The 23,526-nt window shown below is 45.1% G+C and overlaps 1 protein-coding gene and 1 pseudogene across 1 annotated transcript in view; both read left to right on the top strand.

Moving 5' to 3' along the window:
- Nucleotides 1-23,526, top strand: part of LOC141270645 (uncharacterized) — a 327,734-nt gene that overhangs the window by 239,854 nt on the left and 64,354 nt on the right. The gene's annotated exons all lie outside the window — the stretch shown is intronic.
- Nucleotides 1-23,526, top strand: part of LOC141270784 (uncharacterized) — a 116,657-nt pseudogene that overhangs the window by 73,829 nt on the left and 19,302 nt on the right.

Below are 23,526 nucleotides of genomic sequence, written 5' to 3'. Positions count from 1 at the left end.
CAGAAGTTTTTTAGCTACTAGTAATATGGAAACCCTCTATTTATCCATTGATAGATGATAGATGTGCAAGTGCTTCTCATTAAATTAGAATACAAACAGAGTGATCTATTACAAGTGTTTATTTCTGTTAATGTTGATGATTATGGCTTATAGCCAATAAAAACACAAAAGTCAATATCTCAGGAAATTAGAATAATTAACAAAAAACACCTGCAAAGGCTTCCTAAGCGTTTAAAAAGGGCCATTAGTCTGTTTCAGTAGGCACCACAATCATGGGAAAGACTGCTGACTTGACAGATGTCTAGAAGAGAGTCATTGACACACACCACAAGGAGGGTAAGCCACAAAAGGTCATTGCTAAAGAAGCTGGCTGTTCACAGTCTGTATCCAAGCATATTTAATGGTAAGTTGAGTGGAAGACAAAGTGTGGTAGAAAAAAAGGTGCACAAGGAACCAGGATAACTGCAGCCTTGAAAGGATTGTTAAGAAAAGGCCATTCAAAAATTTGGGGGGATTCACAAGGAGTAGACTGCTGCTGGTGTCATTGCTTCAAGAGCCACCACACACAGACGTATCCAATACATGGGCTACAAGTGTCGCATTCCTTGTGTCAAGCCACTCATGACCAATAGACAATGCCAGAAGTGTCTTACCTGGGCCAAGGAGAAAAATACCTGGACTGTTGCTCAGTGGTCAAAGGTGTTTTCAGATGAAAGTAAATTTTGCATTTCATTTGGAAATCAAGGTCTCAGAGTCTGGAGGAAGAGTGGAGAGGCACACAATCCAAGCTGCTTGAGGTCTAGTGTGAAGTTTCCACAATCAGTGATGGTTTGGGGAGCCGCCATGTCATCTGCTGGTGTAGTTCCACTGTGTTTTATCAAGACCAAAGTCAGCGCAGTTGTCTACCAGGAAATTTTAGAGCATTTCATGCTTCCCTCTGCCGACAAACTTTTTGGAGATCGAAATTTCATTTCTCCAGCAGGACTTGGCACCTGTCCACGCTGCCAAAAGTACCAATAACTGTTTTATAAAGAACTGTATCACTGTGCTTGATTGGCCAGCAAACTCGCCTGACATTAACCCCATAGAGAATCTATGGGGTATTGTCAAGAGGAAGATGAGAGACACCAGACCCAACAATGCTGACAAGCTGAAGGCTGCTATCAAAGCAACCTGGGCTTCCATAACATCTCAGCAGTGCCACAGGCTGATCGCCTCCATGCCACATTGCCGCATTGATACAGTAATTGATGCAAAAGGAGCCCCAACCAAGTATTGAGTGCATTTACAGAACATACATTTCAGTAGGCCAACATTTCAGATTTTAAAATAATTTTTCAACCTGGTGTTATAAAGTATTCTAATTTACTGAGATAATGACTTTTGTGTTTTCATTGGCTGTAAGCCATAATCATCAACATTAACAGAAATAAACACTTGAAATAGATCACTCTGTTTGTAATCACTCTATATAATATGAGTTTCACTTTTTTGTATTGAAGAACTGAAATAAATTAACTTTTTGATTATATTCTAATTTAGTGAGAAGCACTTGTAAGTGCGGGATGAGTAGAAGTTCCCATTGGTATCATTTTCAGCTACATAACATTTTTGGTGGCTTTTTATTCCAATTCTTGCCAAGCAGAACGAACAAAGAGGGTTTAACATCGTGCTCTACTGGTTCCTGTTCTGAGGTCTAATTTTAGATTGTGAACTGTTTTTGTCTTGGTAAATAACTGAATTTTGCTACATAAGTTGCTGATGCTATGGATATTTTATATAGAAATATTCTAAAAAATATAATTTTTAAGGAAATTTATTTTTTTATTTTTAGCAGATGACCGTATCAGGAGATCACAGGGACAAGTGACATCTGCAATTTCTAAATCAGATGACCTTGATATCACACAAGATATAACTGAAGTGAATGCCATTACTCCAGATATACCATCATCCCTTCACAGCAAAGATCTATCATGTGATTCATCACAGATTATTACGAGAAATAAAAGTCACAAAACGGCAGTTAAAAATAAAAGTGCTTTTACAGCAAAAGATCCATTTTCATGTTTAGAATATGGAAAAAGTTTTTCCCTTAAAACGTCTTTTGTTACATATCAAAAAATTCACACAGAGGAGAAAACATTTTGTTGTTCAGAGTGTGGAAAATATTTTAACCATAAATCCGGTCTTCTTAGACATGAGAGAATTCACACTGGTGTGAGGCCATATTCATGTTCCGAATGTGGGAAATGTTTTACTGATAAATCAACTTTCGTTAGACACAAGAGAATTCACACAGGGGAGAGACCATATTCATGTTCCGAATGTGGGAAAAGTTTTATAAAGAAATCAAATCTTGTTTCACACCAGAGATTTCACACAGGAGAGAAGCCTTATTCATGCTCAGAATGTGGGAGATGTTTTGCAAATAAATCACATCTTACAGCACATCACAGAATTCACACAGGGGAGAAACCATATGCATGTTCAAAATGTGGGAAATGTTTTATAGAGAAATCAAGTCTTGTTTCACATCAGAAAACTCATGCAACGGAGAAGCCATTTGCATGTTCAGAATGTGGGAAATCTTTTGTAGATGAATCAAGTCTTTTAAAACACCAGAGAATTCACACAGCAGAGAAGCCATTTCCATGTTCAGAATGTGGGAAACCTTTTGCAAATAAATCCTTTCTTGCTCAACACCAGAAATGTCACACAGGGGAGAAGCCTTTTTCATGTTCAGAATGTGGGAAATGTTTTGGAGGTAAATATCATCTTGTTAGACATCAGAGAACTCACACAGGGGAGAAGCCATTTTTATGTTCAGTATGTGGAAATTGTTTTATAGATAATTCAACTCTTATTAAACACCTGAAAATTCACACAGGAGAAAAACCATATTCATGTTCAGAATGTGGGAAATGTTTTTCAGAGAAATCAAATCTTGTTGCTCATGAGAGAATTCACACCAGGGAGAACCCTGTTTCATGTTTAGAATGTGGGAAATGTTTTGCAGATAAACCACATCTTGTCAGACATCAGAAAATTCACACAGGGGAAAGGCCATATTCATGTTCAGAATGTGAGAAATGTTTTACAGAGAAATCAAGTCTTGTTAAACATCAGAGACGACACACAGGAGAGAAGCCATATTCCTGTTCAGAATGTGGGAAATGTTTTGTAGATAAATCAAGTCTTAATGTGCACCAGAAATTTCACACAGGGGAGAAGCCATATTCATGTTCAGAATGTGGCAAATGTTTTTCAAACAAATCACATGTTATTAGTCATAAAAGGACTCACACAGGGGAGAAACCTTTTTCATGTTCAGAATGTGGGATATGTTTTTCAGAGAAATCAAATCTTGTTAGACACCAGAGAAGAACTCACGCAGAGGAGAAGCTATCTTGATATTTAGAATGTGGGAAATGTTTTACTCACAAATGTCATCTTCTTTTAAACTAGAAAGTGAGAAATGGTTTTGAAAATCCATATTTTCTTGACCACAAAAAAAAACCTCACATACAGGGAAACCATGTGTTATTGACAAATTGTACAAGAAAACAGACATAGTCAAAGTAAAGAAAAATATGTAAGAGAAAGCAATATAGAACTTACATTTTAATGAAAAATGTATGTGGTTACTAATAGACATCTGTTATCTGAAAATAAAAACAATAAAAAGCAATATTCCATGTGCACTGAATGTTTCCGATTGTTATATTTTTATGTATCAGTATAGACTACATAGAGAAAAGTATTAATGAAAAAGACAAACGATCAAAAAGTCCTTGAATAGATTGTGTATAAAAATGTATAACCTTTATTAGACATAACAAACAATCATAATATATTATGGCAATATAAGAACTAAAAAAGATCCCCTTACAGAAGTTAACAATGGACGCTGTGTCTTATATACATTAATCGGTGCCCATCAGCACAATATTCATCTTAGGAGTATCCACACTTTAAATTGGAGTGTATATTTCATCTTGGGGCTGTAATCTGGGTTGGCTGTGTCTCCTGTGCATGGTTGCATATGGCGATCAAATAAACGGAACAAAGCTAAGGTGTTCATTTAATCCTTTGGGGTGCACTGTGTCCAAAGTCCAAATCCATCTGGAGTCTAGCCTGGCCAGGCGTTGACTTAGTTTGCCCTCTCTCATATTGACCTGTAATTAATCTATGCCCCTTATCTTAAGTAGTGTACTATTACAATTGTGAACCAACTTAAAGTGACGGGGTATGGTCCTGAGCATGGATGTATCCGAGTGCCCAGCCGCAGCCTCAATGCCCAATACATATTCCCTGATTCTCACTTTGAACTGACGAGTGGTCAGTCCCACTTATATTAAGCCACATGGACATGTGGCAAAGTATATGTCATATCTAACTGTACACGTAATGTGCTTACGAATATCATACGTTTTGGAACCAGACGAGTTGTAAAAAGTATTGACCCTTTCCACATTTCGACATGCGACACCGCAGCCACACGGCTTGCATCCAGCCACAGGACCAGCCCCGTCTAAAAATGTCAACTTGGGTTCACCTTGGTAAAAACTGTGCACCAAGTGGTCACGTACATTTTTAGAACTTCTAATTGTGACTTGAGGCTTTTCAGATATAAACTTGGAAATCGTTGAATCTGTCTGAAGAATAGGACATGCTCTAGTCAGGCACGCTCTCATACGGGAGAACTGGGTATGATTGTTAGTAATGAACCTAACCTCCTCACTATTCTTTTCTTTTCTCTTATTGTAGAGGAGGTCAGACTGTGTAGAGTATATACTCTCTTTACTGCCCGCTTACTATATCCCCTCTCGTAAATCTGCGACTTCAAGTCCTCTGCCTGTATCTCAAAATCAGAGACATCTGAACAAATCCTCTGCAAGCAGAGAAATTGGCACAGACTGAACCATATACCTTGGATGGGAGGAGGAGGCGTGCAGCAGCATGTTAGTAGCGGTACTTTTTCTAAATATATTGGTCTGTAAAAAAAATAGTCATCTCTCCTAATAGTTACATCCAAGAAGTTGATTTTGTTTGCATCAAACTCCTAGGTAATATGAATTTTCACATCATTCCTATTTAACATACCCATGAACTGATGCACTGCTTCTACCGAACACTGCCAGATCAGCAGTATATCGTCAATGTACCGCGTCCAAAAGGGGATGCGGTCCATTAACAACTGCTGATCTGACAGGGTGAGGTCCCTCTCCCACAGGCCCAGGAATAAGTGGGCATATGCTGGGGCAAATGATGCCCCATGGCTGTCCCCTTGAGCTGCAGGTATAAGGACTAGTGTTGAGCGAGAACTAAAATGCTCGGGTGATCGAAGCTCTGGCCGAGCTCACCGTGATACTCGGGTGCTCGACCCGAGCAACGAACCTAATGTTAGTCTATGGGAGAGACGAGCATTTTTGCGGTGACACCCCCGGCAGTCTGTAGAAAGCCTAAAAAGTGCCCAAAGCGATAGTGAGAGTGCTCAAAAGACATGGGGACAGCATGGGCATCGCCCCAGGAAGCATTTCTGACCCCCAGGTCACTGCTGTCAACAACGTGGTGAGAGGTATTAAGCCACTTTTACAGGCTCACAATAAAACGTTCAAAAACTAAACTGAAACGGTTTTCCTGTGAAATATGTTAAGGAACTTCCTTTCCAGGGTAAAGACTTGTGTATAAGGTAAAATAAATAACCAAACACAAAAATACTCCTCCACACCTTGGGCTATGCTCACAAGTAGCATTTTTTATGCATTTTTGCACTTTTGTATTGCTTTCAACTGTGACAAATGCATTCACCGGGAAATGTCATTTTAACATTTTACAATCTTATCTGGCCATGTGTGACACATGCATACAGTGCTGAAAAGACATGGGAACAGCATGGGGAAGACTCCTGGAAGCATCTCTGACACCCAGGTCACTGCCTAAAAGTGTGCCCATTAGAAGTGATCCTTGCCGCATCAGAAGATGCAGACTTGCAACTATCCCCGTGCATGTCCTTGTCCCAGGGCAGTGTTCAATTGTACCTCCCCCATTCCTTGCAATGCAAGCGCAAGTATGCAGCTTGCCACCCACCCACCCCCAGGCTGCAATACCATACTGCTAGCTTGCTTGCACTTGAAATTGGACCTTTTAGGCATGTGGAGGCAGACGCCGGCCACCATGTCATGGTTGCGTCAGCGGCCTGGTATCCATACTCAGTCCCCGGCGGCCGGGTGTCCACGCTCGGTCCCCAGCCGCCAGAGGGCGGCCGGGTGTCCATACTCGGTCCCCAGCCGCCCGGCGGCCGGGTGTCCACACACGGTCCCCAGCTGCCTGGGGGCGGCCGGGTGTCCATAGACGGTCCCCAGCCGCCCCTATTTCTCCTGGCAACTTCCCCCACACTTTTCTTAGCCTGGCCTGCTTTAGGGCAGCATTGGACGAGCCCACCAGAGAACCAGACTCCTCCGGTGGGCCCTGGCTTCTCCATCAGGGGAGTTGAGAGTGCCAAGGTGAGGAGCATGATGATGATGATAGAAGTTAGCATCTGCTTTGTTTTCTTGGAATGCAAGCGTAAGTGTCACCCACCCACCCCCAGGCTGCAATACCATACTGCTAGCTTGCTTGCACTTGAAATTGGGCCTTTTAGGCATGTGGAGGAAGATGCCGGCCACCATGTCATGGCTGCGTCGGCGGCCTGGTATCCATACTCAGTCCCCAGCCGCCCCGTGGCCGGGTGTCCACGCTCGGTCCCAGGCCGCCAGGGGGCGGCCGTGTGTCCATACTTGGTCCCCAGCCTCCCCGCGGCCGGGTGTCCACACTCGGTCCCCAGCCGCCAGGGGGCAGCCAGGTGTCCATACTCGGTCCCCAGCCGCCCCTATTTGAAGGACAGCCTAACCACAAACACGTGGACAAGTGAATGTGGCCAGGGATGGTCCATCTCACTGACGCCTTCACACTGGGTTAATATTGTGGAAGCCGGGACACAGTTGGACACTGGGATGCAACACGTCCTCCAGACATAGAGGATTGCGGGTCCTGGGTCAATCACACTTCAACACAAAGTTCAGAAGGTAGACAGCAGCAGTGGTCGGCCTGCTACACAACGAGTAAATTATTCATGATCATGAGGCCATCCATCTCCTTAGCTTTCTGTTCCTTGGAATGCAAGTGGATGTATGTAGTAGCGGCTAGGCCTGAGGTGGTCAGCGTTTTGGCGCATATCCTACCTCCTCCAAGGATTGCTGGATGTTTTCCTGCTACTATCCCAGTTCTATGACTCCCGTTAAAACAAAGCTTCAGGTGATGAATGATGGATGAGGTGGTGGAAAAGGAGAAAGAGCAGGAGGAACAGGGACCATTCACATCAATATCAGGGCAGTCAACCACACATGTCTTGTAGGATATGTTTCTGTACCAAAAGGAGCGGTTCGGCTACACAGTTGAGTGCATACAGGGCATACAGTGAGTGCAATGCCTACCAAAAATTTCGAGGCACTCCAATGCCCCTTGGAAGTGACATGGAGGTCAGAGGGCCTTAACTAAACCATTTTTTCCATTTATAGCAACTGGGTCTCCTGTACACTGTTGGCCTAAGAAGTGAATGGAAGGCTTTCCAAAAATTATGAGGAACTGCAATGCCCCTTGAAACAGACGTGGATTACAGCGTACTAAAAACCTTCTACTTATTATTAGGGAGTGGGTCTCCCTTAGTGTTCGCCTATGCATTGAAAAGCAAAAGCTGACTAAAATTAGGAGGAAATGTAATGCCCGTTGGAAGAGTCATGGAGGTTAGAGGTAATTAAAAACAACATTTCAATGCCCCTTGGAAGAGCTGTGGAGTTCAGAGTGGTTTAACAAGACGATTTTAATGCCCCTTGGAAGAGACGTGGAGGTCACAGTAGCTTAAAAAGATGGTTTTAATGCCCCTTGGAAGAGTGGTGGAGGTTACAGTGGAATAAAAAGACAATATCAATGCCCCGTGGAAGAGACGTGGAGGTCGCAGTAGCTTGACAAGACGGTTTTAATGCCCCTTGGAAAAGTGGTGGCGGTTGCTGTAGCTTAAGACGGTTTTAATGTCCCTTGGAGAAGTGGTGGAGGTCGCAGTAGCTTAACAAGATGGTTTTAATGCCCCTTGGAAGAGTGGTGGAGGTCACAGTAGCTTAAGAAGACAGTTTTAATGCCCCTTGGAAAAGTGGTGGAGGTCGCAGTAGCTTAACAAGACTGTTTTAATGCCCCTTGGAAGAGTGGTGGAGGTCGCAGTGGAATAAAAAGACCATATCAATGCCCCTTGGAAGAGTGGTGGAGGTCGCAGTAGCTTAACAAGACGGTTTTAATGCCCCTTGGAAAAGTGGTGGAGGTCGCAGTAGCTTAACAAGATGGTTTTAATGCCCCTTGGAAGAGACGTGGAGGTCAGAGTGGTTTAACAAGACGGTTTTAATGCTCCTTGGAAAAGTTGTGGAGGTCGCAGTAGCTTAACAAGACGGTTTTAATGCCCCTTGGAGAAGTGGTGGAGGTTGCAGTAGCTTAACAAGACGGTTTTAATGCCCCTTGGAAGAGCGGTGGAGGTCACAGTAGCTTAACAAGACGGTTTTAATGACCCTTGGAAAAGTGGTGGAGGTCGCAGTAGCTTAACAAGACGGTTTTAATGCCCCTTGGAAGAGACGTGGAGGTCAGAGTAGCTTAACAAGACTGTTTTAATGCCCCTTGGAAGAGTGGTGGAGGTCGCAGTAGCTTAACAAGACGGTTTTAATGCCCCTTACAAGAGCTATGCAGTACAGCATATTAAAAACATTCCCATTATTGGGGAGTAGTTCTCCCATAGTCTTTGCCTATGCCTTCCAAGCAAAAGCTGCCAAAAATTAGGACGGAGGGATTTGCAATGCTGGCAACACGGACCACGGTCACCCTGGTGGTATAGTGGTGGTGGAGGCTGAGGATAAGGAGAAGAGCAAAAAACAGCCGAAATGAGGAAGCGTATACCCATGTGTGGGTGTGAAGCGGTGCATGGGAATGCACCTCCCGAAATTACACAGTGGATTTCACTTTGTTACTCTGCTGTCATTTGGTGGTGATGTGAAGTCTGGCCCAATCCAGCCCTTGTTCATTTTGATAAGGTTCAGCTTGTCAGCATTGTCAGTTGACAGGCGAGTGCACTTATCAGTTATAATTCCCCCAGCGGCACTAAAAACACGCTCCGATAACATGCTAGCGGCAGGGCAGGCCAGGACCTCCAAGGCGTACAGAGCGAGTTCATTCCAAGTGTCCAGCTTGGATACCCAATAATTAAAACGCACCGAGGAATCACGGAGGACGCTGGTACAGTCGGCAAGGTACTCCCTCATCATCTTTTGAAACTTTCCACTCCTTGTGAGAGTACCCCGCGCCTCAGGGCCTGTAAGCTGGGCGGGTCTCAGAATACTGTCCCAGAATGTTGACAGTGTTCCCCTGCCTCTGCTGGATTGGAGTTGCGTCTCTCTCGCCTGTGCGCCTTGGTTGGTCATGAACTGTGACCTCTGCCGCTAGCGTGTTCAGATGGGAATTATTTTAACAGTTCTGCAGCAAGGGCCTTCTGGTACTGCCACATTTTTGTAGACCTCTCCACCTCAGGAATAAGAGAGTGAAAGTTCTCCTTGTTGCGGGGGTCTAAAAGTGTCACCAACCAGTAATGACTGTCACCCAACATTTTGACAACGCGATGGTCACGGTTAAGGCAGCGTAACATAAAGTCAGCCATGCCTGCCAGACTGGTAACGGGCAAGACTTCCGTGTCCTCACCAAGATGACGACTGACCATGCTCTCCTCCTCCTCCTCCCCCCTGTCCTCAGGCCACCCACGCTGAACCGACTGTATGACAGTTGTACAGGTACTACCGTCTACAGCGCATGATACCAGCTACTGTTCTTCCTCTTCCTCCTCCTCCTCTCCCTCATTGTCCCCCAATGCACGTTGGGATGAGATGAGGCTGAGCTTTGTGTAATCGCCCATTACGGCTTCTTGATCCATCTCATCATACTCTGGCTGCAATGCTTCCTCTTTACTTCTCTGCAGAGAGCGTTGCAAAAGACAGACAAGTGGGATGCTGACGCTAATGATGGCGTTATCGCCACTCACCATCTTGGTGGACTCCTCAAAGTTTGTCAGGATGGTACATATGTCAGACATCCAGGTCCACTCCTGAGGTCTTATGTGTGGAGTCTGACCTGAATATCGACGGCCTTGTTGCAGCTGGTACTCCACAACTGCTCTCTTCTGCTCACAAATCCTTTGCAACATGTGGAGGGTAGAGTTCCAGCGTGTGGGGACATCACACACCAGTCAGTGTGCCGGAAGCTGTAAACGCTGCTGCAACACAGCAAGGGCGGCGGAAGCTGTAGCCGACTGGCGAAAATGAGCTGACAGGCGGCGTACTTTGACGAGCAGATCTGGCAACTCGGGGTACGATTTAAGAAACCGCTGAACCACGAGGTTAAGCACATGAGCCAGGCATGGTACGTGTGTGATCTCACCTCGCCTCAGAGCCGCCACCAGGATACGGCCATTGTCATACATGACCATGCCTGGATGTAGGTTCAGCGGTGTCAGCCACAGATCTGCCTGCTCTTTCACAGCTGTCCACAACTCACAAGCAGTGTGAGGTTTATCACCCAAGCTTATGAGTTTTAGCACAGCCTGTTGCCGCTTGGCTGAGGCAGTACTGCAGTGCTTCCAGCTTGTAACTGATGTGGTGATATTTGAGATGGAGTCTGAACATGAGGAGGAGGATGATGCGCAGGAGCTGTACACTGTGGGGGCAACTCTGACATAGGGCCCGCAATCCTCTGTGTGGGGAGGATGTGTTCCATCCCAAGGTCCGGCTGGGTCCCGGCTTCCACTATGTTTACCCAGTGTGCCATCAGGGAGATGTACCGTCCCTGGCCACAAGCACTTGTCCACGTGTCCTTTGTCAGGTGGACTCTCTCAGTAACTGCGTTGTTGAGGGCATGGCAGATGTTTTGGGACACATGCGGGGATGGCACACCGGGCAAAATAGTGTTGGCTGGGGACCAAGTACCGAGGGACGGCCACCGCCATAAGGTTGCGGAAGGATTCCGTCTCCACCAGCCTAAAAGGCAGCATTTCCAACATAAGCATTCGTGAAATGTGCGAATTTAGGACTGTGGCCTGTGGGGCGTTGGCTGCGAATTTGCGCTTTCATTCAAAGATCTGGGATATGGACAATTGAACGCTGCGGTGGGATTTGGACTTTAATGCTGTTTTTTGAGAAACTGCCATAACAAGTGAAGACTGAGAGGAGGGGGCATCTTTGCATGCAGTATGGACAGCGGATTGCCTTGCACGCACAACAGGGGGTTCTATTACACGGACAACAGCAGAAGAAGCAGTGGTGACACCCGCTGACACTGGTCGTGGACCCTGGGGTTCGCCCCACAAAGTCGGGTGCTTTGCTGACATGTACCTGATCATGCTGGTGGTGGTCAGGCTGGTAGTTTTGTCACCCCTGCTGATGCTGGCATGGCAGGTGGTATTAATGGCCTTTTTGGGGTTATCAGCAGAGTCTTTAAAAGAATTCCAGACTCTGGAAGACCTACCGGTTGTACTGGCAACGTCCCTTGTGTTGGTGTTACGGGGAACTGTTGCCCGCCTTCTGTGTGCGGTCACCACACTGCTTCTTCCTGCCTCTTGGGGTACTCTGCCTCCCTCCCCCTGTGTGCTGCTGGCCTCGCTCTGCGTGTCCTCCTGCCACGTTGGGTCAGTTACTAGATCATCCACCACCTCTTCCACTTGCGCACCACGATCCTCCTCCTCACTTCGTGGCAATTGTGTCTCGTCATCGTCCATCTCTTGTGACAAATTGCCAGCGTCGACTTCCTGTGGCCGTGGTTGTTCAAATATTTGGCCATCGCTACATGGGATCTCCTCTTCCACTACTTCAAGCGGAGCATGCGAGGGGCACAAATATGGAAATGGACCAGTGAACAGCTCTTCAGAGTGTCCAAGTGTGGGATCAGTTGCTGTCTGACGACACTCGGCATGGTGGGAGGAAGGAGCATCAGGGTGAGGAGGAGTATGCGGTCGAGACTCACGGCTACTAAAACTTGACCGTGTCGAAGACAGACCTGAGGTGGTGGTGCCCAGGTAACTGGAAGTATTATCTGCTATCCAATTAATAACCTGTTCACACTGATCAGTTCGCAATACTGGTGTTGTAGTGTGCTTCCCTAGTAATTCGGTCAAGAAGTGGGAGCGAGAAGATGTGGCTGTTGGTTGTGGCACATTTTCACCTTGGCCATGGCCCCGTCCTCTACACGCACCATCACCAGAACGTTCAGTTCCACGTCCCTTGCCACACGCCTTGCCCATTGTAAATGAAGTAAAATAGCTTACACTCGCACTATCAATGGAAAAAGGGTAATAAAAAGGAGGTTAGAACCGTGCAAGAGGAAAACCACAGTTCTATTTCTCTGGCCTACACCAGAATCTTTTAAACAGATATATTTGTGTCTGAACACTGAGCAAGACACTCAATTTTTTTATTTTTTATGTAAAAAAGGCAAAAAGGTGGATAATAGAGATTTGAACCGTGGAACTGCAAAACCACAGTTCTAGTTATCTGGCCTACACCAGACTCTTTTAAACAGATATATTTGTGTCTGAACAGTCAGGGAGACACTATTACTGTTTTTATTTTTCGGAAAAAATGACAAAAGCAGAATAATACAGAGCTTTGACCCGGGGAACTGCAAAACCACAGTTCTAGTTATCTGGCCTACACCAGACTCTTTTAAACAGATATATTGGTGTCTGAACAGTCACAGACACACTCAATTTTTTTATTTATTTTTTTGGGGGGGGGGATACCAAAAGGTTAATAAGACGCGTATTTGTACAGTCTGACTGAGGGAAAAAAAAATACAGGATTTAGATGAAAAAAAAAAAGGATTTTTCCTGGCCCCTGAGACCGGGGGATAAGTCTAGCAATTTGATCAACAGGAGCACACAGGACTGTAATGCAGCGTTTGCTGGTATAACCACTGCGTCTCCTATACAGCCTGCCTGCCTGCCTGATATTTGGGATGAATATTAGTCCTGAGAAGGACTGTTTGTTTGATTTGGCAGGCTTTAGAGACCCTACACTAACTATTTTGCTGTATAAATCTCTCCCTAGCTCTGCAGCACTGACCCTACACTGTCTGATCCGACTGTGTTCAAGATGGCGGCGCCCGGTTTGAAATACTCAAAGTGACGCTGTGCGGCCAGCCAATCACTGTCATGCCCACAAACAACATGGCTGCGGCTTTACAGTGACTGGCTGGCAATCCCTGCATGTTCATTGGCTCTGTAAAGAGCGCCAAACGTGCAGGGCGGAGACTCGAGCTTCCGCCCGAGTAACCCGGAAATGCTCGGTGCTCGCCAAACATCCCGAGTAGTGAGATGCTCGGGCGAGTACCGAGCAGTGTCGAGCATGCTTGCTCAACACTGATAAGGACCCCTTAAATGTAAAAAAATGATGTGTTAACGAGAACTCCAAGAGCTCCAATATGAGAGCGACCATATCCGTACTCAAGTTAGATGTCTCAAGAAAATCTTGATAGCTTTTAACCCATCTGTACGCCTAATGCTGGTGTAGAGAGATTCAGCATCTCCCGCCACCAGCATAATGTCAGAACTTAAGCTGAGACCATCAATTCGCTTCAACAAATCCCCAAGTGTCCAACAGGAATGATGAAAGGGTCTCAACTAACAGCTGTAATTTTTCGTCGATCCACCTATTTACATTTTCCAAATAATTGCCTACATCTATAATATAACCGGGGATGCTTGTCTCTGTCCGAAGCCTCGATAGACTGCGCATGCGTGACGCGTAGTCTGGCTCCAGACAGAAGACCACATCCAGCCGTTACAGGTAAGAGGAGGTGTATGGCATCGGAGATCGCGGTATGCGTAGGCACTGAACGCACACTGCGATCTCCGGCGCCATACTTACATACTTACCTGACCGGGAAGAGCGTTGCCGCGGCGCCTCTCTTCAGCGGAGACCGGGGGCGGAGTGAGACGTTGGATCGGCGCGTGCGCATAGCGCTATCCGGCGCCATTTTACTGGAGACACATTTACAGTGCCACGCATACCAGGATTGGGGTTGAGTGGTGCCACGCATACCGGGATTGGGGATGAGGGGTGCCACGCATACCGGGATTGGGGATGAGGGGTGCCACGCATACCGGGATTGGGGATGAGGGGTGCCATGCATACCGGGATTGGGGATGAGGGGTGCCACGCATGCCAGAATAGGAATGAGGGGTGCCACGCATGCCAGAATAGGGATGAGGGGTGCCACACATACTGGGATTGGGGATGAGGGGTGACACGCATACCGGGATTGGGGATGAGGGGTGCCACGCATACCGGGATTGGGGATGAGGGGAGCCACGCATACCGGGATTGGGGATGAGGGGTGCCACGCATACCGGGATAGGATGGTGGGGGCAGCACAAATACCAGGAGGGGGGCAGCACATACCAACATGGGAGACCATATACCAATAAAAATGCTCGCTACCCGGACGTAGAACGAGTGGTTCAATAGCAAGTCAGATATAATTGGGCGGCCCAGTGGTGTTTGCATATTTTTATGCAGTTTCGGTAATTGTGGCGATACAGAGTAAAAACTTAATAAGCCAGACGTATTGATTTGTTAATCCAAGAGAAATACTTTATTGTGTTTTATTAGAGATTGCTGGCTGTGTTTTATTAATGTTCTACTTGCTCGTTAGTTTATGTACACTAATTTAACTTGTAAAGTGTCCTGCATTCCACTAATCTCATTAGTATCTCAGGAGCCTCTAACCATTGTTCAAAAATCGTCTAGGCCCATTGTGTAAGTGTTGAAAGAAGATTCGGCAGAGCCTTCACCATAGGGAGTCTCACATTTAGACACAGGTGATGCCGTCGACCTGAGAAAGATACCTCCACTAATGAACACTTAGCTTTGGGGGGGTGAGGGTTAGAGCAGTTCTGCCATTCAGGGGACTGAGCCCAGAGAAGCAGGAGGGACATGTGTTTTTTTGTAGCAGTCAGACTTGGGACAGAGAATCAAGGAACATCAGAAATACTTTAGAAGGAGAATAAGAGACATCCTTCAGGACAGTAGATGGGTTGCATGGCATTACCCAAAGAGACACAGATTTGAATTCTATATGATTCTAGCTTTAGTGTATGGCCCTGACTGGAAAGTTACGGATCTGCTCTATAAGCCATCAGAGAGCCCATGGATACATTTTGGGGAGATCAGGTTGGGATGAAGTAGTCACCTGGTCCCATGGATTTGTTGTGTGGAGTTGCCAGGAGAAACTCACCAGTCGCCTGGAACTCATGGAGACATTCGGAGAAGCCAGATTGTCACCCACTGGTCATCTGGCCCCATGGAAAGTGAACTCATGGAGACATTCGGAGAAGCCAGATTGTCACCCACTGGTCATCTGGCCCCATGGAAAGTCTCGGAGAGGCCAGGTTGGGACCCTCGGGTCTCCTAGCATGGTACCTTGATGGACTGCTAGTTTCCTAAGCCTGCCGCTACCTTCTCTCTGTGGGGACCCGCCAGAAGCGGGGGGCCACTTGTTCAGGTAGTCAGCCCTGGAAGTCTCCAAAGTCGCAGTTGTTCTATCCCAGGCGGGCGGAGAAGGAAGGGTGAGACTGTGTAATGTTGTACCATCTTGGGTATTTGCTGGGACTGTTCTACGTGTTTATTGTCCGCTTTGTGGTTCAGTAAAGTATTGCCACGCTGTTTTACCCTCACCCTGTGTTGTCTGAGTAGCGTTAGGCCCACTGAAGACCCTGGGTCTTCACAGTAATACAGTTGCATCTCACAAAATTAGAATATCATCAAAAAGTTAATTTATTTCAGTATTTCAATACAAAAAGTGAAACTCATATATTATATAGAGACATTTCAAACAGAGTGATCTATTTCAAGTGTTTATTTCTGTTAATGTTGATGATTATGGCTTACAGCCAATGAAAACACAAAAGTCATTATCACAGTAAATTAGGATACTTTATAACATCAACTTGAAAAATGTTTTTAAAATCTGAAATGTTGCCCTACTGAAATGTCTGTTCAGTAAATGCACTCAATACTTGGTTGGGGCTCCTTTTGCATCAATTACTGCGTCAATGCGGGGTGGCATGGAGGCGATCAGCCTGTGGCACTGCTGAGGTGTTATGGAAGACCAGGTTGCTTTGATAGCTCTGGTGTCTCTCATCTTCCTCTTGACAATACCCCATAGATTCTCTATGGGGTTAAGGTCAAGCAAGTTTTCTGGCCAATCAAGCACAGTGATACTGTTATTTTTAAACCAGGTATTGGTACTTTTGGCAGTGTGCACAGATGCCAAATCCTGCTGGAAAATGAAGTTTCCATCTCCAAAAAGCTTGTCGGCAGAGTGAAGCATGAAGTGCTCTAAAAATTTCCTGGTAGACAGCTGCGCTGACTTTGGTCTTGATAAAACACAGTGGACCTACACCAGCAGATGACATGGCTCCCCAAACCATCACTGATTGTGGAAACTTCACACTAGACCTCAAGCAGCTTGGATTGTGTTCCTCTCCACTCTTCCTCCAGACTCTGGGACCTTGATTTCCGAATGAAAATTGGAACTCGGACCATGTGGAGTGTGTCAATTACTGCCTTCTGGACATCTGTCAAGTCAGCAGTCTTCCCCATGATTGTGGAGCCTACTAAAACAGACTAAGGGACCTTTTAAAATGCTTAGGAAGCCTTTGCAGGTGTTTTTTGTTAATTATTTTAATTTACTGAGATGACTTTTGTTTTTTTCATTGGCTGTAAGCCATAATCGTCAACATTAACAGAAATAAACACATGAAATAGATCACTCTGTTTGTAATGACTCTATATAATATATGAGTTTCACTTTTTGTATTGAAGAACTGAAATTAATTAACTTTTTGATGATATTCTAATTTTGTGAGATGCACCTGTATATATAAAATGTAATTACTATTTAAGAAAACGAACCACCTGCACCCTCATTTATTCCGGATCCTCGTTAACCCCCGCACTGCAGTAACTGCATTCTGGCCACTTCTATAAGGAGCCGTCTAGATTGGAGATGATTATTTGAGGACCTCATTTTAGCCTCCACTGTAGGCGGCTCACTAGTGAGGTGAGTACGTAGAGCGGAGGTGATTTTTTTGAGGTCCTGGCCGTAACCTCCACTCTAGACGGCTCGGTACCAAGGTGACTAGAATGGAGATGCTGGAGTGAGGTCCTCAAAAAGTCACCTCCAAACTAAGACTGGGTGGAGATTTGCGGGGAGGGTGGTGACAGTGACGGAGCAGCCGACAGAATCATCAGAATGTACAGCACAAAAGTGGTGTAAATTATAACAGCAGTGTTCTCCAGTGACCTTAGACATTCCTGTAATAATTTGTCACTTCTGTGTTGTACATTATGGTGACTGTTGGGGGCGCTCTTTTACGCCTCTCCCCGCGGAGCTCCTCCCACTCTTCACAATGTCGGTGCTGCGGACAGGACTGTGGACAAATGGGAAGAGTCACATTCTGAGAAAACGGAACAATCAGCGATAAGGGGAAATTATTATATTACATAAAGCGACAATAAAAATGTAAGTTTCATTAATCAGGAAAAAAAAGAATTTTGCCCAAATCCATAAATTATATAACAGTGTAAAAATACATAAATTATATAACAGCGTAAAAAAAATCCTGTCTGACCTGTGATGTTTGCTCCATTAAAAACATGAGCAATTGCATAAAAAAAACACTAAAAAGCCAGAAGAGGCGACTACACAGCAGTGAGTGTGAGCATCGCCATCTAGTGGTGGCAGCGCTGAACTGTCTACATCCTGCATCCACTGAGGCCCCTGATCATGTGACCCCTGACTCCTCCCCTCCTGTGACCTCATCACAGGTCCTGTGCGCACAGAACAGCCATATATGTGGTGGCGGCTCTGCAGGTGGAGGTATGTGGAGTTCCCCCATTACTGGGCGCAGGGGGGGCATTAACCCTTTGAGTGCTGAGACTGTTGGTGTTTTTCTGTTGCCACTTTCTAACACTCATAGACTGGTGGGCGGCTCTGGCCATATACTTCCCCCACTTGTAGCCGTTGTGTGGACAGAAGTGCTGGTCAGTTTGTGAGGAAAGCTGCACTAATGAGAGAAAATGGCCGACCTGTAACTGAGAGCCCGTCAGTGAGCTCGTTCTGACAGTCTAATAGGGATGTCTGTATATTTTTTATCCAACTTTTTCTGAGCTCCTCTCGGCTGATTTATGGTCATAGACTACATTACACATAGCTCCCAACCGTCCTGGTTTCCACAGGACTGTCCCCCTTCAAGAGCTCAGTCCCACGTCCCATTACGGCTCAGCTGTTCTCCCGGCTGTGGAGGGTGGTGGTGGGGGACGTTGCGGCTGCGTAGTAGTGATGCACAGGTAGTAGCCAGCAGCTGTAGCTACCACGTGTGCCCGCTGCTAAAGAGAATAAACATTCACTCTTCTCCAGGCCCATGGGAGTGGAAAGGAGTGAATATTCATTCTCCTTAGTAGCACGCACTGTCAGTCACAGCCGCCGGCTCCTGCTGCGGCTCAGCGATCCTGTGTGCCCGCTATTAGAGAGAATGAATATCTACTCTTCCCGACTCCCATGGGCCTGGAGAGGAGTGAATATTCATTCTCTTTAATAGCAGGCACACAAAATCGCAGACCCACAGCAGGAGCTGCAGCCATGCTAACAGTGCGCACTATTAAGGAGAATGACTATTCACTCCTCTCCACGCCCATACTCCCGGTGTGGAGAGGAGTGAAAATCCCCGCAGCTCATGTCGGCGTCTGAGGGCGCATGGCAGTGATGTCATGCGCTGCTCAGATGCTGAGATTTGCTACTGACAGACAGGACACAGCGCTAGAGCGGAGGAAGGAAGGTGAGTAGAAGCGTTTTATTTTTTTCATGTGTGCAGTGATGGGGGGCCATGTATACCAGGATGTTGGTGGGGGCCACGTACAGTACAGACCAAAAGTTTGGACACACCTTCTCATTTCAAGATTTTTCTGTATTTTCATGACTATGAAAATTGTACATTCACACTGAAGGCATCAAAACTATGAATTAACACATATGGAATTATATACTTAACAAAAAAGTGTGAAACAACTGAAAATATGTCTATATTCTAGGTTCTTCAAAGTAGCCACCTTTTACTTTGATGACTGCTTTGCACACTCTTGGCATTCTCTTGATGAGCTTCAAGAGGTAGTCACCGGAAATGGTTTTCACTTCACAGGTGTGCCCTGTCAGGTTTCAGAAGTGGGATTTCTTGGCTTATAAATGGGGTTGGGACCATCAGTTGTGTTGTGCAGAAGTCAGGTGGATACACAGCTGATAGTCCTACTGAATAGACTGTTAGAATTTGTATTATGGCAAGAAAAAAGCAGCTAAGTAAAGAAAAACGAGTGGCCATCATTACTTTAAGAAATGAAGGTCAGTCAGTCTGAAAAATTGGGAAAACTTTGAAAGTGTCCCCAAGTGCAGTTGCAAAAACCATCAAGCGCTACAAAGAAACTGGCTCACATGAGGACCGCCCCAGGAAAGGAAGGCCAAGAGTCACCTCTGCTTCTGAGGATAAGTTTATCCGAGTCACCAGCCTCAGAAATCGCACGTTAACAGCAGCTCAGATTAGAGACCAGATCAATGCCACACAGAGTTCTAGCAGCAGACACATCTCTACAACAACTGTTAAGAGGAGACTTTGTGCAGCAGACCTTCATGGTAAAATAGCTGCCAGGAAACCACTGCTAAGGACAGGCAACAAGCAGAAGAAACTTGTTTGGGCTAAAGAACACAAGGAATGGACATTAGACCAGTGGAAATTTGTGCTTTGGTCTGATGAGTCCAAATTTGAGATATTTGGTTCCAACCACCATGTCTTTGTGCGACGCAGAAAAGGTGAACGGATGGACTCTACATAACTGGTTCCCACCGTGAAGCATGGAGGAGGAGGTGTGATGGTGTGGGGGTGCTTTGCTGGTGATACTGTTGGAGATTTATTCAAAATTGAAGGTATACTGAACCAGCGTGGCTACCACAGCATCTTGCTGCGGCATTCTATTCCATCCGGTTTGCGTTTAGTTGGACCATCATTTATTTTTCAACAGGACAATGACCCCAAACACACCTCCAGGCTGTGTAAGGGCTATTTGACCAAGAAGGAGAGTGATGGGGTGCTACGCCAGATGACCTGGCCTCCACAGTCACCAGACCTGAACCCAATCGAGATGGTTTGGGGTGAGCTGGACCGCAGAGTGAAGGCAAAAGGGCCAACAAGTGCTAAGCATCTCTGGGAACTCCTTCAAGATTGTTGGAAGACCATTTCCGGTGACTACCTCTTGAAGCTCATCAAGAGAATGCCAAGAGTGTGCAAAGCAGTCATCAAAGCAAAAGGTGGCTTCTTTGAAGAACCTAGAATATAAGACATATTTTCAGTTGTTTCACACTTTTTTGTTAAGTATATAATTCCACATGTGTTAATTCATAGTTTTGATGCCTTCAGTGTGAATGTACAATTTTCATAGTCATGAAAATACAGAAAAATATTTAAATGAGGTGTGTCCAAACTTTTGGTCTGTACTGTATATCAAGATTGGGAATGAGGGGGCCATGCATACCAGGATTGGGGATGATGGGGCCATGCATACCAGGATTGGGGATGAGGTTGCCATGCATACCAGGATTGGGGATGAGGGGGCCATGGATACCAGGATTGGCGATGAGGGGCGCCATGCATACCAGGATTGGGGATGAGAAATATTAAATGGGCATGGATTGGGGTGTGGCCAAAATTTGCCTCATGATCTGTCCCTCTTTCTCTCCTTCAAAAGTTGGGATGTATGCATTACAGTTGAATGTGCAGGAAAGAAAGTGCCTGGAAAAGGCAAAATGTGTAATGAAGCCCAATTGCAAAAATTATTTTTAGCCCAAAATACATGAATTTGTTTGAAAAATATGTCCTGGCGGTGAACACCTTTAAATTGTATATTCACAAACTGCAGGAGTTTAGGAAGCAAAATGGAAGAACTTGAGGCCTTGGTCCTGGAGTAACATTGATGTCGTTGGTGTTGCTGAGACTTGTTTGGACTCTTCTGGGATCGCCCTGTAAATCTTCATGGTTTTACGTTTTTTCGAAAATACAGGTCAAATAGGAAAGGAGAAGGAGGAGGAGAATGTCTGTATGTTAGGAGTGATGTGAAAGTGAGTGCGACAGATGCAATAGGGGAGGAAGATTGTGAGGAGGGTGAAACCTGGTAGGTGAAATTTCATAGGGAGTTAGATGCTGAGAAAGTAACTTTTGGTATTATCTATAGACCCCCCCCCACATCACTGAGTGGTTGAAAGGTCGGCTTGATATTCAGATAGCACAGAGCTAGTACAGTTAAGATTATGGGAGACTTTACCTAGGTATCGACAGGGTTCATGGTTCTGCTTCAAATGCAAAATGGAGAAAATTCCTCAGCTTGATAATATTATGGATAAGTTTGTGGAAGGCTGACAAAACGTTCTGACGAGACAGAGATAAATGTAGAAGAAGGCGATAAGGTTCCGGCTTCTAGTAAAAAATATTAGTCCAACTGTATTTGATAGTTAAAAATACATTCCAAAAATATGATATATGAAAACAGGAAGCACAAAGGCAATGCGCTTTGAACTCAGTCCGGCATTCTTTTTCAAAGCCACAACGTTCGCAACGTGTAAACTTTGTGCTTACTGTTTTCTTATACCATATTTTGGAACATATTTTTTTTTCAATGTTTTTTATTGAGAATTTTTTTAATTTTAAACATGCAAAACAAACATCAGAAAGATCCAATCCCCCTCCATACAGTTTAGTATAGCCAAGTGCATAAATGGGTAACAAATTCTCGGTTAAGCAAAGAAGAGGTTGACCTGTTTGATAGATTGTATACGGTTTGCTGGAATGTATAATGTACTCCAACAAATAGACCCAATCGATATCTCTGCTGTTAACGTGATGCCAAACCAGAGCTGGTAATCCAAGAGGTGCAGAAGTTTTCAAATTTAGTTAGTGCGTTTCTCTTTAAATACATGCTTCTTTCCAAGTTCAGCAACCAATTAATCTTATTTATAAATTCAGGGATTGTAGGGGTCTGATCAGATATCCAATACTGAGCTATTTATTTCCTAGACTGGTACAGTATTCAAGACACAGCAGTTTTACAATATTCATCAGTATTCAGGTCTCCAATGTACCCCAATATGCATACCAGAGGTGTGGAGTCTATTTGTTCTGAATAGACTCTATGTATAATGTCCGAAACACGTTTCCAAAAGGTTTCCAAGTTAGGAGCCCAATGTCAAATAGGAATTTAGGCGTTTTATAGACTTGATGTACTAGATATCGTTGAGCTAGTCTGTGGCGGGGTGGAGGGGGCCTTTTCTGCATCCTTCGGACAGATTCCCAGGGACCAAAGGGCCAAAGTCATCCCAGCCTTGTATGTGTTGCAACTGAGCTGATGAGAAGTAGGCCCAATGATTTGGGACTGCCAGGCCTCCATTGCTCTTCTCTCTTGCTGTATTTTCAATTTGATTCCAGGAGAGTGCCTACCCCAAATTAATTCCCTAAACAAACGATAAATTTGAAAGAAATATCTTTGAGATATCCAAATATCAAGATCTCGATCTGCACATGCACCGCCTCCAGCGCCATTTTATTGAATTCCTGCACACAGGACACCGGCGCCCACTGCGCACTCGCCGCCCACACAATAATGGCAGAGCTGAATTTTAAAAAGGAGGCAGGTCACTGAATAATCAGTGACCTGCAGAAGAGACAGAGGAGACTGGTGAGGGGTGGAGAAGGAGAAGAGGATCCTACCCCACGTTTCGCCCCGAAGTACACAGGACGTCATTTTCTGAAAATTTCATAAGGTGAGTATTAATCAACCACTCAGCGGAAGCGGATTCCTTCACATCAGGTATCATATTAATTAGCATCACAGCGCTATTATAGCCATGCCTTTAGTTTATAGGGCTAAATCATGATGACAGGTTTCCTTTAAGTCTATTAGCTAATATTTTGGCTATATTTTGATATCAGTAGGCAACAAGGATATGGGTCTATAGGAGTCAGAAATGAGTGGATCTTTACTTGGTTTAGGTATGACTACTATAGTGGCTTCTTGCATAGAGTTAGGTATTGCCCCGTCCTTAAAGGCCTCCTGGAAAGAAATTAATAGATGTGGTAACAGAATATCTCCGAATTTCTTATAGATCTCAATAGGTAGCCCATCTGACCCTGGTGATTTATTATTAGACATAGAGGCTAGCACTAATTGTATTTCCTCTATTTGAAGTGGGTGATTCAAGTATTTTTAATCGTCGTTGGAAAAATTTAGGAGCTCTACCTCATCTATGTATGGTAGGATTTGACCTTTATTAAAATTCAACTTAAATTTGTAAAAGTCTTGATAAGGGATG

Source organism: Phyllobates terribilis, unplaced genomic scaffold, assembly GCF_046119375.1.
Source record: "Phyllobates terribilis strain yellow unplaced genomic scaffold, ASM4611937v1 Scaffold_5__5_contigs__length_657084704, whole genome shotgun sequence".
Taxonomy (NCBI): domain Eukaryota; kingdom Metazoa; phylum Chordata; class Amphibia; order Anura; family Dendrobatidae; genus Phyllobates; species Phyllobates terribilis.
The sequence above is the reverse complement of the archived record's forward strand: the minus strand, read 5'-3'. Positions and strand labels throughout refer to the sequence as shown.